We start from the raw sequence: 16,356 nt of genomic DNA, 5'->3' as shown, positions 1-16,356 counted from the left end.
TTCCCAAGCCTAAGATTTTATACTTTTGTGATGACACTATATATAATTCTGTCAGCTTCCACATGGTTTCCTGAGGATCACACTATTATAAATGCTTATGGATTCTAAGACATAGGTAATAAACATAATTCCTTAAATACTAAAAAATATAGAGTCTGAGCAAGCTTCAGAATATATTTCAAGGGAAACCCACAACTATAAGGAATCTTATAACTGAACATACGATTATTTTGGATTATATGTTATTCCTTTCTGAAATATTGATAAATTCTGAATTTATTAATCGATTGATATGTTCTTACTTTTCACAATAATTACTTTTAATCACTTGGATATCATGATCTCATAATTCTAAAAATGATTTAGTGTTCTTTAACTATTGAATATTAGATAATTATTTTTAGATAAATTTCAAGTTCTTATAATAATACTGGTAGGGAAAAAATATTTACTTTTCAAACAAACTAAATGTGACAACTAATCATTCAGGCTATTTGCCACTTGGTTCAAATATTGAAAAGTAGCTCCTAATTGTCTCTAAGGGGATTCAGCAATAAAGAAGTATCATCTACTTTCTAAAAGGTCAAATAGATTATTAATTAAAGACTAATTACACCACTTATGAATTCTGTGTGGTTAATTTGCACTCAGTAATTCTCGATACTAGGTTTACTAGGCATTAGTTTTCTTGGCTATTGTTAATTTTACAGATATGTTTATTATAATAGTTATAGAAAGTGAAATATATATTAAAATTTAAAAACCCACTACTTTTTTCAGGCTCATAATCTAGCTATAATGAACTCCTTTTAACTTGTGAATGAATTAGGCACATTTAAAATTAGTTGAGTTTCAATTTATGAAGGAATGTATTCTTTAACATGACTTACTCCTTTTGTATTGCTCTAATTTTAGTGTCAATTTTCCCTATGGTATCATTTTCATTGATTTTTCAGATACTTTTTACTTCTTAGTATAAATCTGTTTTTCACACACATCAATATATTATCATTTATTTAAAGGAACATGTTTGCTTTGGTTTTGGGTAGAAAAAAATTACTCATCTGTCTTCCTCACGCAGAGTCTGTAATATTCATGTTTGTATCAGTTTTGGTGTCTGTGAGGCTGTCCATAAGGTACATTCAGGTGAGTCACCTTATTCTATTCTGCCTCTGAATTCTCTTCCAAATTAGGAAAGAGTTTAAGACACTTCATGTTTTGATACAACAAATTATGGTAAACACCTGGTCTGCATATTCCCTTGGAATATAATAGTAGGTTGGAGTTGAGAATATAGGCTTCCTCATGGGATGTAATAGCAGCTTAGATTAATTTAGCTCGTACAGTTCACAAAGCATTCTATAAATATTAACTCGTTTAATCCTTATAATAACACGGTGAACTAGATCTTATTAAATTTTGACTCATTATTTATATAGAATAAATTAATGGAAGCAGCATAGTGTTTTTTTTTTAATATTTAAAATAGGGCTTGGATTCTGGATTTTACTTCCCAGTGTTTCAAAGTTTCTTAGAATTTTATTGTTTCAGTTTATTTGTCTTGAACATGGGAATAAATGCCACCCAATGACAAGGTTGTCAACTGAATTTTATTAGAAAACACAATTATAGGTACCACTTATCATGAATTTATTAGTTGTCAGTCACTCTGCTAAGACGTGCTTTTTTTTCTATACCTCATTTCATTGTTGCCACCACCGTGTGAAGTAAATTATAAAATAGCTTATCTTTCTGTTCTGCTCACCATATTCTAGGTACAGTGCTAAGTGCTTCGGGGTATTAACTCACTTAATAATCACAAATTATTGCAAATGAGTCATATACCTTTGTTGTCATTGACATTTTATAGATGAGTTACCATTAGAATTTATGAAGGAATAAAGAATTTATAAAACTAACCCAGGTCACATGGCTAGTCAGATATGAAGCCAAATTTCAAATTTAGGAAGCCTGGCTTGACTCCATATTCTTGACCATGTTTACTGCTCTCTAGTAAATAAATTTCCCAGCAAAGCCTAGTAAACAAAGTGAGTGGTCAATACAAGCTGCTCTTCTCTCCCTTCCCGCCTCAGTTTACAAGTAAAGAAACTGAAAATAAAATTAAGCAAGCTAATAGAGATCACACTAGGAAAAGTGAAGCTGGACTCAAACCAGCCTTACATTCAAGTTTAGGGTTATGTTTTAATTCTCTTCCCTGCATCAGAGCTGCCTTACGCACATCCATGTGCTAACTGAAATAACTCAGGCTTTAGCAGACACATAGCTTGATTATTTACACTGTAGTTTTTCTGAAAATACCCTCAATTCAGAACATTTCCAAAAATCAAAGTTCTTTTCATGCCTTATATGCCCTAGACAGAAATTCCACAAAAATGTTAAAATCTCCAGTCTCAGAAGTTCTTAAAGCTATATGCACACACTCCTAACAGAAATGGGCTATTTCTCAAGTATTTAGGCAGGTTATTAAGGTCAATATTGAAGAACGTTTAAAAGACTGACATAAATTTACAAAACAATGATTTGAATGCTAGTCCTTTTCTTACGTGTTAAACTACTTTCACATAAGAGCTGCATCGTAAACTTGTTCTCTAATTTTATTTATTTTCTGTAGGAAAATAAATAAGCACTCTGACGTTGGAGAGCCACTTTACAGGACCAGAATTGGATTTTCAAATTTTATTCTATAACTTGTATTATGGTTAGCTTGATTGAGATTGTCTCTCCCAACCCCCAGATTGAGCCCCTTGAAAGCAAGGATAATGTCTTATTTGTCTTTGCATTCCAAGTGCTTTGCTTATATGAACCTGTCCTTACCTGCCTTGTTCTAATTTGTCATAAACTGCCATGCTCACCTCCATTGTGAAATTTATGCCCTCTCATCACTTCGAGTATCACACTCCATCAAATGTTCCCTCTCTCTCTCATGCACCTTCATCTGGTTCTAGCCTAAAGCTTGAAACATATTGTGCTCTGTTATAATAAAAAGCAGGCAAGCCACATGCCTCCCTCAACACTCAGCGGGTACACTATTTATTTTCTTTCAAAGGCAACACTCATAAAAATAATCCATCCTTCTGATCACCACTTCTAACACATCTATCGTCCAACACTCTACAGTCTAATTCACCCGCAACCAATCCAATAAAACGGCTCTAATTATGATTACATGGCTACTTGTAACCACATTCTGCCCACGTTAGGTGGATGGACACTAGTCAATCCTTGTTATTGATGTTTGAACCAGTCACTACATAACAACATTCTCTTTTACATCTGAGTTCTGAAACAGTTCAGGAATAAAATACGGGTTAGTGAAAATAGAGATTTAAATGTCAACATTATCACTTATACCTAAGTTGAAGGACATGTGTTCTGTGTGCAGTGAAATAGGCTTTTTAACACTTCCATGAATCAAACCTACCCCAAGCTCTTAGTCTCCTTCACAGAGGCAAGGTCTTTGCTGTGGCAGTGAATGGAAGGTAAGGGATGATAGCAGTAGGCTCCTTCTTCCAACTCACCTTTCTGATGAGTCACTTTTCTCTGGGGGAAAAACAGACAGCCAGGCAAGGCACTTTAAGAGCAGTTTCTTTACATGGAAACATGAGGGCAGAGGTAAAGGAGGTCCCATTGTAGCACCTGTCCTACCTGAGCTCTTTGTATATACTCAGATGACAGAATCATCATATGCTCACCATTAAACTTCTCTTCCCCCTTGGCCTCAGTGACGGCCATTTTATTCTGATTTCTGGGATACAGCTATTGCTATTTCTTGTCAAATTCCTTCATGAATTTTTATATTTAACTCTTTTAATGAGTTGTTTTTTAAGGTTTCATTCATCATTTTTCCTTTGCACACTATATATTGTCCTTGGGTTATTTTCACCTAACGATCAGTTATCTTTCACTTTTGTGCTCTTGATTCCAGAATAAGCATCTCTAGCCCAGACCTCTTTTCAGGGCTTAAAATCCATAAATTAAATGATCTATAAAAATGCTCTTGGGGATGTTTGATAAACAATTCAGAATCAATGTCTGTACTTGAATTCATTCTTTCCGCTGAAATTGCTTCCACAGTTAACAGCACTAAGATTCACATAATTGACCATTATACAACCTCAAGCATTGTCCTTTTCTACTCATCCTTTCTTACCTATTGAAGTAGGAATATTTTTCTGTGAGTCCCCAAATGATGTAAATGATTTAGGATCTGCTGGCAGTTCTGTGTGTGGGCCAGGATCGTGTCTCGTGAAGCCAAAGAATGGACACACGGACCAGGGAGTGGCAAGGAGCTGTAAAGGAAGATAGTTTATTAGAGGCAAGAGAAGAGATTGCAGCTCCTGAGCGGGAGGGGGTCCCAAATGGGGGCGCCCAGTGTTTGAGGCAAAATCTCTTACTTTTATACCTTCCCTTGCCTGTTTAGGGACTGGAGCCTTCTAATGGAATTCATCTATCAGGTTTGTCCTGTTTGCTCATCCTGAAGGGATTAATGAGCTAACCCATTCCTATCTATCAGATTTGTTCCTTTGTCCGGCCAGAAGGGATTTGAGATAATTTATTAACCATAAGGCGTGGTCTCATCTCTTTCTCCTGGACTGAAGGAGACATTGCAGAACCTGGAGTTTCAGGATATGACTGCTTTCTTGTCTATTCCACCAGGGACCTCCCCGCCCTCATCTACCTAGCAACATGCTAACTAACCTGTCTTATTACAAGTCTAAGATTTTCAATGTGTCATAGATTTTTACCATCCTTTTATGCCTCTTTTCAGAATTTGAATTCATTTTCACTTTGATTACTACAACAGCATCAAAATTTGTATTCCAATCCTAGTTATTTCACTTCCTTCTAATCATTTTTCCAAATGGTCAACAGAGTAAACTCTTGAAATGTGAATGGTTTTACCATGTCCATGCTCACTGCACTCAAGTATTTTGGCCCCCAAACAGGGTCATTCAGCTGATAAAAACAAGTTGGCTGATCACATAATTTTATTTAAACTAAAATTTGGTTGAATGTTTCAAGTATTACACCCAAAGGTGTATTATGGGGCTGTTTTTATCTTATTTATGTGATTTGAGCATTTTTGTCTTTCTGAAAGTATTCTCTAAGTCAATTATTTTTGTTTCACACTGTATATAATTGCAAAATTTGAAAGCAATATAAATACCCTAAAATAGTAAAAGCTATAGAGAACTTAAGTGCTTAATAGTAGGTAACTGGTTAAGTACAATTTTTGGTTATAAAGCAATAGGCATCTGAAAAAGATCTGTGTCAAACATATACAGAAAACCTTAAATCAAAATGAAATAAGGTAATTACAGAGAAATTGTTGTCATTTGGTTAAAAGGTGAATTTTGTCTTTTTGCTGTCATCTCTTATTTGTTTTTATTTTCTATGATGACAAATTTAAATGAATTTAATGATGAATACAAATCATTAAAAATAATTTGAAGTAAAGAAAAGTATCTGGAATTCTGGAGAGTTTTTAACTGATCTAAATCATTTTTAGCCACTTATTTCTGACCTGATTGGCAAAGTTTAAATAATTTTTAAAATATTCAAAATGGCAATTTTCAATTACTAGTTTACTTTTGAACATTTTTTCATATTATAATACTCTGTAACCTGCTACACTTTACAACCAGCTTTTTATTGTCAAACAATTAACCACTTCTCACATTTCTCTATAAACAGAGTGCAGAGCAGTAATCATTTTTGGAGAATAAATTTTAAAATATAATGAGATTCCCACTAAAATCAAGAACAAAGTAATGGTGTACTCTCTCACCTCTCTTTTTCAACATTGTACTGGAAGTCCTAGCTAATGTACACAAGGAAACCTAATAATACAAGGAAAGGGAATAAAATGTATTCAGATTGGGAAGGAAGAAATAAAACTGTCTTTCTTTGCAGATGATGTAATTGTCTTTGTAGAAAATATGTATAAAACTTTGATAAATGTTTGAAGCAGTGAACAAAGGAATAAATGACATATAGTTGAACCACGGAATGACCAAGATTAATTTTGGGTATATGTAGAAACATAGCTGTGGCAATTAACCTTGGTTCCAAAGGGCTCTTCCAGATACTATTATTTTTACTGAAAATTTTTTTTCTCTAGAAGTAAATCCTTTCTCTGTATCCTTTTCTTGTAGAAAAACTGCTCTCTATTGAAGAGCTGTTTAATGTTCACTTCTTAATAGACATTTCAAAAAGCAGTGGCTGATACTGAAGTTCTGTTGGTATAGGTAGGTGGGAGGAAGTTTAAGTTTCTCAGTGATTTATAGTTCTAAATTTCCTTTTCATGATTAAAATACTTCTATATGCTGCTATTATTATTCCCAATCAAGCATTTGAATAAAGCAATCCTTAAATGAACAGCAAATCAAAATGAAGAAAAAATAAGGCATTTTACTCTGCAAAATTATACACAAAAACAATATTAGCGTGTATAATAATCACTGAAAAGGTGATTCTTTAGGTTCTAATATATGGTAGAGGTCAACCTCAAATTACTTACTGAATTTCATCCCCTTTCTTGCTTTACAAATATATTGACTTCCCTGAGATTTTATTTTTTCCTCAGCATGCATATCAGAGGCAGAACAAATACTAACAGCTTGCATGCAATCTCCCTCTCCAAATACAGCTATAATTGTCAAAAAGCACGTGCAATGTCACAGAAAGAACTTGGAACACCAAAAATGCCCATCACTGTTTAGGTATAATTCATTAGAAACAAAGTTTTGTTTCAAAGAAGTTTTGTTTCTATGTACTTTTTTCAGTGCTATTCTGTAATGTTGCCAAAACTTACTTTTTTTTAGTATAAATCAGAACTAACAAGGATTTAAACTTTCATCTGGGGAGTTAAACGAACACTGATGTTATTTCTGTAATGGCTGATAAATGAGCTGGCAGCTGTCACCAACAGATCTCTCTAATGCTTTAGTGTAGTGTCTATTCAGCAGCTGAAAACAAGACACAGCTTGAAGCTCATAATGGCTGCCAAAGTTTCATGGCCTTGATATCGCCTTTGACTTTGAAAGACAGAGCTTTCCCCAGACTTGAGCAGTAAGAGAAGCACAGTTTTGTCTTTTCTACTAGACAGAGTCAAAGCTGCTTCCTTTGAAGTGGACATATTACCCTGCTCAGAGAGGGGTACATCTCAGAAAGACATTCTCATCAAAGGGGAATTATGTTTTTTGATCAAATGCATCTTCAAGGTCAAACATGTTACCGATGAAACAGAAAAAGAAAATGACACATTTATTGGATGCCAAAAATTCCCTTGGTCAAATTATTCTGTTTCTGAGTTTTTGAAAATTTAGGGTTATGTTGTTAAAATAAAACTAAGCATTTTATACACTTGACAGCTTAGTTTCTGTATTTGTTTTTCCTTCTTAGACAAAATTGTACATTTTAAAAAAATTTTATTTTATAGAGGAGAATTGCATTGCTCATGTGTACTTAGTGTGAGCCGATACTCTATCTTCTGAAATGTAATCATAGTAGCATTTTCACCTTTCTCTTGAGATTTTTTGGCTCTGACATGGGAGAAACTTAAGTGTGTTAAGCCTTTTATCATATATTTTATAGCGGCAGCTCTGTGTTTTGTATCAAAAACTTTGATTGTTGGATGAAATACTCTAAAGCTTTCTTCAGTAAAAGGATGATTTTGATTTCCCTGGATTCTTATACTTAGTTAGAGGAAACAAGAGAGCTTGAAAGAGCTGAGGAATATGATTCTAAGTGCTTGGAGTAATGAGTGAAATCCCATCCTTGAAATTAATAGCAAGGAGAATATGGCTAGAGAGAGAACCAGATTGAATGAGGTTCCAGTGTCTACTTTAAAATGAAAATCTTTGGGCTTGTGCTGGGTAGAGTTATTTGGTAAGATCTTTCCCTATGCAAGTTTCTTTTATTCATTTACCAGTGAAAATCATTCAATAAACTATAGTAGCCCACGATTCTACTCTAGTAAAAGAAAGGTCTCTGTGTAGTATTATATCACCTGAAATTCTTATAACTGCCTTCAAGGAGCAACAATTTATCCAGAAGACTTGAGCTCCAGGATCTACTTTGATATTTTCTTCTATCATAAATAGAGATAGTGCAAGACTAAAACAAAGTTCCTTTTATTTACAAAATTCTCTCTGCGAGCTATTTTGCCTTTAAATATTCTGTATTCATTAAATATTCTGTATTCATTTAGCTCAAACAATTTATATCACAGTATATTTTCTTTAACATATATATATATATATCTCGACTTCACTACGTCGATAACGTAGCTGCCAGGGACATATCCATATTTACAAAGTTCAAAAAATTACTATATAAAACCAGAATGATCCATTAAAAATAAGATGTATCAACACCCACAGATGGAAATATCCAAGTTAGCATGTGTGTTTTACATTCAATTTGTGAAGTCCTATTTCTTATAATCCCTAAACATTCCATCTCTCCATATCGCCGTACCCTTCAACCTTGTGTTTCTGAGTCTTTCTCTGCACAGAACATTCTTTAGAGGAAGATTTCTAAATTGAATTTTGATCATATAACTCTCCTACTTAAAAACCTTTAATACATCCACACTATAACCAGGATGATATCTGTGTCCCTTAACCTAGTTTTCCATAGACCAGAATGATTTGGCTTCTCTCTGCCCGCCTCCCTAGCCTTATCTTTCACAATTCCCTATCTCCTTGGCACTCTATTTCAAAACACTGATTTCCTTTCAGTTTCCTGAAAATGCTGTGCTCTTTCTCACCTCAGGGTCTTTGTCCACTTGTTCCCCTCCCTACATGAGTGTCTCCCCATATTCCTTCCCTTTCACCTGACTAGCTGTCTTCTCAGCTCAGCTTAATGGAATTTCTTCCAAAAAGTATGCCCTGATCCTGCTTTTAAATTTATAAATATATAACATGTCCCTGACATACATTTACCATAAGATGCTGAATTCTGTTGTCATAGCACTTATCTTACTTTATTACAAGTGCTTGCTTAATTGTCTGTGTTCCTCACTACAGTGTGGGACAATGGCTGTCTTGCTTATTTTTTCTTATCACTTATCATAATTTCCAGCATTACAAAAGTCTCTTAAAATATTGCTGAGTGAAAAAATAAACACTCTCTATGTTAGTTTCTTTGTTAGTTTACAATGGTAGTTTTAACACCCCATGAGAGAGAATCTAAAATTTGGTATGAGAAGTACATGTTCTCTTTATAATAATTGGACTCCCATAGTGATTCAAATCAGAATCAAATCTAGAGATTGGACAGTAAATATCTCAAGGAAATGAAGATATCTTTAAAGACATTGAGATAAGGTAGACTGAAGCATCTGTCTGACCATGGGTTCACCGCAACAGTGAGAACCAAACATGTCAGACCACTGGCTGAAGTGTTTTGTTTCCTCAGCAGTATTTTAGAAAGGCCAAAGGGAAACTTTACCTCTGTGATTCTCTCTTTCATACACACGTTATGTCCCAATGATTGCTAAATCCACCTTCTAGCTGACTTGTTCTTTCTTTAAATATATTGAAATTATGGTTCTATTCTCAGAGGAAGCCTGTTTTATAACCCCAGAAAGCTAGAAAGGATGCTATTCCTTGTACTTGAACTGACCAGTGCATATATAAAACAAACAAATGCTGAATAAATTAATTAGAGGAAACAAAAGCCACTGGAAGGAAGAGTTGAGGATTATGATGCTAAATAATGAGACAGCTGTTGTTGGTAATAATGGAAAGAGTATTTAGATCAGTAGATATGAAATGACCTGTGATTAAAAAATCACCTGGGGAGTTTTGTAACAATACAGATGCCTAATCTCCATTCTCAAAGACTCCCATTCAATAAATAGTAAAATGATCAAGGAATTTATGAAAATAAGCCAGCTTTAAAAAAAAAAAAAACAAAAAAACACACAGATTCTTTGATTTCTTCTTTTTCTTCCTTTATTTAATGAATGTAATATCCAGGTAGTAGACATGGGGCATTTTCACTTTTGTAATCTCATTATAAATGTTGGAAAACAGACTTTAATGCTTGCAGTACAGTGTATGTGTGTGCCTATTTATTTGTAAAAATGCATGTGACTAGATCATGATTATTCCTCTGATGTAGAAAAAACAAATTTTGTGTGTCCCTAAAGGCTTCACTCTATCTCATCTTTATTAGCAACACATTCTTATCAGACATTTCACAGAATAGCTAATTTAAAATTCTACAAAATACATCGACACATTTCATTGATTTGAGGACTCTAAAAACTAGATTGTGCAAAATTTTCAACTTGACTGAAGATAGTTTTAATTAAACTTTATAGCTTTAAGCAACAATTTCAATAGCTTAGATTTTCTTTATAATGAGTACATTGATATTTATATAAATCTTCAAGTCAGTAAAATTATGACAAAAATAAAGTGTTACCTTATAAAAATACAAGTGACTCGACTCGATGACTGAAGAGCTTTCTACCAGGGACAGGTCGTGTATACCAATGCTCAGTTTTGTTATTTTTTTAAATATAGTTTATTCAGTATATACTCATTATATTTCCTCTATGTATTAGGTACTCTATAAGAAATTTAGAGATTATAGCAGTAAACAAGGCAAACATGGTACCCATCCTCATGGAAATTAGAGTCTGATGTGGAACGTAATTGTTAAATAAACATTTATTTATAATTATGACACATGCTATGCAGAAAAAGATTAGAGTAACTATTCTGGAAGTTTCCTATAAAAGAATCAGTTTTTGTGTGTGTGAGTGTGTGACTGGCTTCTTTCATTTATCAAAATGTTTTCATTGTTCATACATGTTTTAGAATATATCAGTATTTCTTTTTATTTCCAAATAATATTCCATTGTATTACAATATCATAGTTTGTTAATAAAATTCTTGCTATATCTTTTGGTAGAACCATGTCCACTATGGAATCTGAGACATCTAGACCCACAGTGCCTAGAGGTACAGAGGAAAGAAGTACAAATTATCCAAGTGGGTTCACTGGGTATGATGGGAAATGGGGTAATTTCTACTTCCAAGTCATGGTTCTTTTTTTCCCCCCCAGTTTATGGTTCTTGAACTCATTTATTCCACCTATTAGAGGTATAACACCATATAACGGTCATTGACTTAGGGCATACACTATACCTTGGGAGATGGTTCCCATCCTCTCAGTCTTCTCTCCAAGACTGCAGCTCAAAAGGCTGTTTGTCATTTTGTCAACTGGCATCTTCTGAGCACTATGGTATGTGAAAAGACTCATGGATCCCATAGTTATGCACCCACCACTGAACCTCATTTGCTGTAAGGTATATCACTATCTCTAATAAAATATAATGCAGGATTCTATGTTGATGACTCAAACACTGGGTAAGCCTTTCGAAAGTGGTGCTGGCTGGGGCCCTGTGGGAAAGATGAGCAAATTCATACTAAGAATATTTGTTGATTTCTGTCAAGATGATTTTCTGTCCCTTGCAGGATAAATGGGTCAATGTAACCAACCTGTCACCAAGTGACTAGTTGGTTTTCTTAAGAGATGCTGCCATTATTGGTCTACATTGTTGAGAATTTCAGTCATTTGGTAGCAGTAGTAACTAAATTAGCCTTGGTGAGTGAGAGCTTTTTCTGTTGAATCTATTCATAGTGTCCATTTCTACCACCATGGGCAATTGTACTAGTATTGAGGAGAATCATGACAGTGTTTGGCTGCTATCAACTGCCCATAATCATGTCTACTTCGCTGTTTGATAAGTCTTCAATGGTGGATGCTTTCTAGAGACTGTTACTATATGATGCAAAGATCTTCACACTTTGTGAACAATATAATGGATCTATTTATATGCCTCTTCCCCAGAATTACTTATTCTCAATTTTTCAGTTATTTTTTTCTTCCAGACTCCTGATCAACCAACCAAGCCATTTGTCCCTGCCCATTAATCACTGTGTGTTCTTACCTCATGCCACTTTTCTTTCTACACCAAGTAGATGACCAGGTGTACTCCCCAAAGCTCTAGCATTGGGAAGCTTTTCCCTCTCTGCTGCTTTTCAGATGCTGTGGTGTTGAAGAAATTGTATGTTACATATATATCTGAGCTGATTATTTTGTGAGCAAAGTCAGCCTTCTTTCTCCTCTATTAGTTGGTCATTAGAGATAACCCCTTCTTGACATGAGTGCATAAGCATGAGTTAAGGACAAATGAGGAAAGATGATGTTATGGCCTCTGTGCCATCTGCTCATATATTTATTTGTGCTCTTTCTGACACTGCTCTTGTCTAATCACAGGTGCACATTTCAGCTTACGATAAGTTATTGTTGGACTGGCACGAGTTTATCACTTTGAGTATCTAACATAACCCAGATTATAAAGAACAGTTCTAGCTGCATGGTCCCTATATGTCCCATAATCAGACATTTTTTCTCTACCAAGACCCACTAGACATCCAAGTCCTACTATTTGAATGGTATATTCTCTGCTGGAAAGGTCGTGGTCATGCAGGTGACTTGTTGGGAAATGCTCTTGGGAATACCTGTGAAAGAGTGAACAAAGCAAGTCTGGGCAGCGAAAGAAGTTAAACTGATAAAGTTGAGAACTGACCTCAGCTTACCTCTCAGGAACCACTGAATCTGGGATGGCTTTTCAGCAATATCCCAAATTGAGGTAAGCACTTTGGTCTTTGTACCCATGTACTGACTCATTAGCAGAAGCTGACTTCCCCTAAAGAGGAGCTTTACTTTTAGACAAAGCAGTTGTGAAGAGTGACTCAGCTATGCAAGCTGGCTGAGTGACTTTCTGGATGGATCCTGAGGGAGAGAGCTGGGTGGTGCACCAAAACTTTGCTACATGTATTGCTCCTAAACAGTCACTTTTTAGAACATTGATAGGCTCGAAGATGAAGAGTAAACTTCACTGTCTATATTTCTTTTTTCTTCTTTCTATTGCCTTTTTAAAGTTCTGTGCATGCTATGTAACTATGTAAAGGTTTCAGTAGTTCCCTCTTTTAAATATCCAAACTTCTGAATACACTTATTAAGAAACTGCTTCCAAAAGAAACCAGTGAGGAACTAGCGGAAGCAAGATGAGAAAGAGAAAGAATCCCAGCAAGGTTGTGGTATTCTGCAGAGGGTAGTTTCTATTCATTCTGAAGGATGGCATTCGTGTAAATTACAGCTCACGTGATGGAATTTCAAATTGGCACATCCTGTAGTCATTGGTGAACTGGGTCATCAACTCCCAGGCTTCCAGCTCTCTGCTCTGAGGGCAAACAGGTCCAGGAGCCTCTATAGAGTACACTAGAGAAATGCAAAGATGTGGGCCAGAAGAGATGATGGCACACCGAAAAGGAGAAGGGCTCACTGACAGAGTCAGGGGATAGAAGGAATCTGGACTGCACCCCAACAGTGTCAGCTAGAGAGTGGTATGGGAATATCCTCTTAAAAAGTAATAGTTTATAGCCCAATCTACCTATTTTTTCTCTTTTTCTTTTCTGTTTTTTGTTTGTTTACCCTCTAGCATTTAGAAGTATTAGAATATTTAATTATCCCCCTTTTCCTATAGAAGATAATATCCCTCTCCTTTTGCTTAGAATGCTTTACTTTTTACTTTTTTTTGAAGCTGATGCAGAAATTTAATACTATTTTGTATGAATCTGGTTTATTAATTCGGAAAATTGGAGAACACCCATGAGATATTTTAGGTGCCAAAATGTCAAGTCAAGTCCTGAGCTATTTGGAAACATTTCAATTTTTATGTGGAATAAATAAGATGCCAAGAGCTTGCAAAAGAAGACGAGATCTTTGATAACAGTCACCTCTAATTAAGGGAAAATTTTGCATTCATAGGCTAATTCCTTCCATATTTCATACTAATATTTTTTCTGTTTGACTTAGTATGTCTCTAATTATAGTACTTGGAGTAGAATGGAAATTGAAATAAGGCAATGAAATACTGAAATGAGCATGAGTTTCTGTGTGTGGGTGCTCACCTGCAGAATCTATATACATTTTAGCCAAAAAGTAGCTCTTTGAACCAGGTGGGAGATTTCATAGCCTTGTTCCATTAAGTAGCAAACATCAGGGCATTGATAAGATATTCTATTAATTTGCAAGTCAAACTAGACCTATCTTCTCTTTTTTATACAGTTTCAAATGTCCATTGATCTTCAAAGGTAGGGTGGAGTCCTGATACTTTTATCAGAATAACAAAAGTAGAGGTTCCTTTTAAAGCCTTTTGGACAAACTGTAACCATATTCATGGTCATTTCACAAAATCATTTTTCACTTTTTGCCTATATCATTCAATTATCAGTTAACAAATTAATTAATAATCCACGTTAAACAATACATTCATGCACTAAATGCATACATATTCATTGAGCTCATGAGTTATGTTGTGTTTCTTTCTGAATTTTTTCTGAAAGGAATATCTTAACGTACAGCTTTTCCAATTAAATTTTTCAGTTGCTTTCAGGAAAAATGACAACCTTCTTCTACGACATAAACAGGTTCTTAGCCAGCTAGGTTTCGCCTGTTTCTTAGCCTTCTTTTTGCACTTTCTCCTATGTAGCCCAAACTTCAGCTACACCAAGCAAATTCTCTCAATTTTCTAGTCACTCATACTTTTTTTCTCTATATATATTTATACATGATGTGATAGATATAATATATATTATATATACTTGTTATATATAATATATATTTTAAATGTTCACTTTTCATAGTTAATCACTGTACTGACTCCTTTATGTGTTTCAGAACTTATGTCAGAAATTTTCAGAGCTTTCTCTCTTCTGTCCTTCCATATGTAATGTCAATGTTGTGCTTCTCCTACTGTATTGCATATGTTGGCTTATTTATCTCTCTCCTGTCACAATTTGTCAAATGTATTTTAATGAACATTTATAATATTCCAGTCCAAATGCTTGAGGTACAAAGATGAATGAAATAATCCCTGTCCTCTAATAACTCCAAAAGAAATATTATTATATTGTAACCTAAATATTATAAAAAAGATATAAAAAAACAATATCATATATAACTAATTATTTGGGAGGAAAGGACATTTTAGGAAGGTGATAGAGGAAGGATGATATTCATGCTGGACATTAAATAATAAGTAGTACTTTTCTAGACTGAGTTCATACAAGGGCTGAAGAGAGTATTTCATACAGGGAAAACAGAATAATTAAAGGAAAGGAAGTAGAAAATTTTATAGTGTTTCTAAAGGAAATAATAATTTGAGTAAATAATGAAGTTAAAGCTATATGCAATAAATAAGGTTTCTTTCTGCTTATTTTTTCTTTTCGTTTAAAATGTTAATAAATTTATTGTTTTGAAATAGTACATCATTTTTCATAAAGTTATAACATAATCGGGAAAAGCTCACAAAAATGGAAGGCATTAAAGCAGCCACTATGCCACAATTCAAAAATAATATTGATTACATTTGGTGAACATAGTTCAGTATTCTAAGTTTGTATGTGTGTTTGTGTGGTGGAGAGAGAGAGAGAGAGAGAGAGAGAGAGAGAGAGAGAGAGAGAGAGAGAGAGAAGAGAAGGGTAAGGAAAAGAGAGGTAGACTTTTGTAAGAATGATAAAAATGGTATCATAATATTTAAGATATTTATAATAGAAAAGCATCAAATTTACTTGATAGAATAGGAATTTGAAGTATAATTGTTTAGATAATGCTTTGTTCTTTACTCTAACATGCATGGATTTCTACAATGTCTATTTGAGATTAAGTAAAAAATGATCAACCCTGTGAAGGGGACAAAGATTTATTTTTAAAAACCGTTTCAGTGAATGACAGCATAGATCAACTCCCTACTAGAAACTATTAGGCAATTAGAATTTTACATTTTCTATCTTTTCCACACCACCCAACACTCATTTCTTTCATTTTCTTTTTTTGGCTTCAATTATGTTTACTTTGTCAGCCGTATTTCTCTAAGATTTTATCCTGAAGTAATTTTCTCATGAAAGTGACTTTTTTTTACATAGAATTTTGTGATCACTATTCCATTATCTTTGCACATTAGGCCTCTATTGCTGTAGAGTCTTTTGCCAGCCTGACACATGCCCCTCCCCCAAAGATACCTTATGTTTTATACCTGAACAAGTAAATGATTTACTCTTTATCTTAAAATCATGTAACATATTATAGTTTTCATTTTAATAATTTTGTATTATTGCTTAGATCTGAGTTCAGTGGGGATCAGAAGTATATATTGCTATATAAGAACAAAACTTCTTTCTTTTCCTGACTGTACTTTTCACATTTTATTGTACCAAGTACACTTTTCCTTGCTGCTGTGATTTT

General features: G+C 34.3%; 1 long non-coding RNA gene across 2 annotated transcripts in view; it reads left to right on the top strand.

The window, feature by feature from the left end:
- Nucleotides 1-16,356, top strand: part of LOC148754823 (uncharacterized) — a 351,795-nt gene that overhangs the window by 229,335 nt on the left and 106,104 nt on the right. The window lies entirely within an intron of this gene.

This window comes from Rhinolophus sinicus, chromosome 17, assembly GCF_057876585.1.
Source record: "Rhinolophus sinicus isolate RSI-liver-muscle chromosome 17, RSI-T2T, whole genome shotgun sequence".
Lineage (NCBI taxonomy): Eukaryota > Metazoa > Chordata > Mammalia > Chiroptera > Rhinolophidae > Rhinolophus > Rhinolophus sinicus.
The sequence above is the reverse complement of the archived record's forward strand: the minus strand, read 5'-3'. Positions and strand labels throughout refer to the sequence as shown.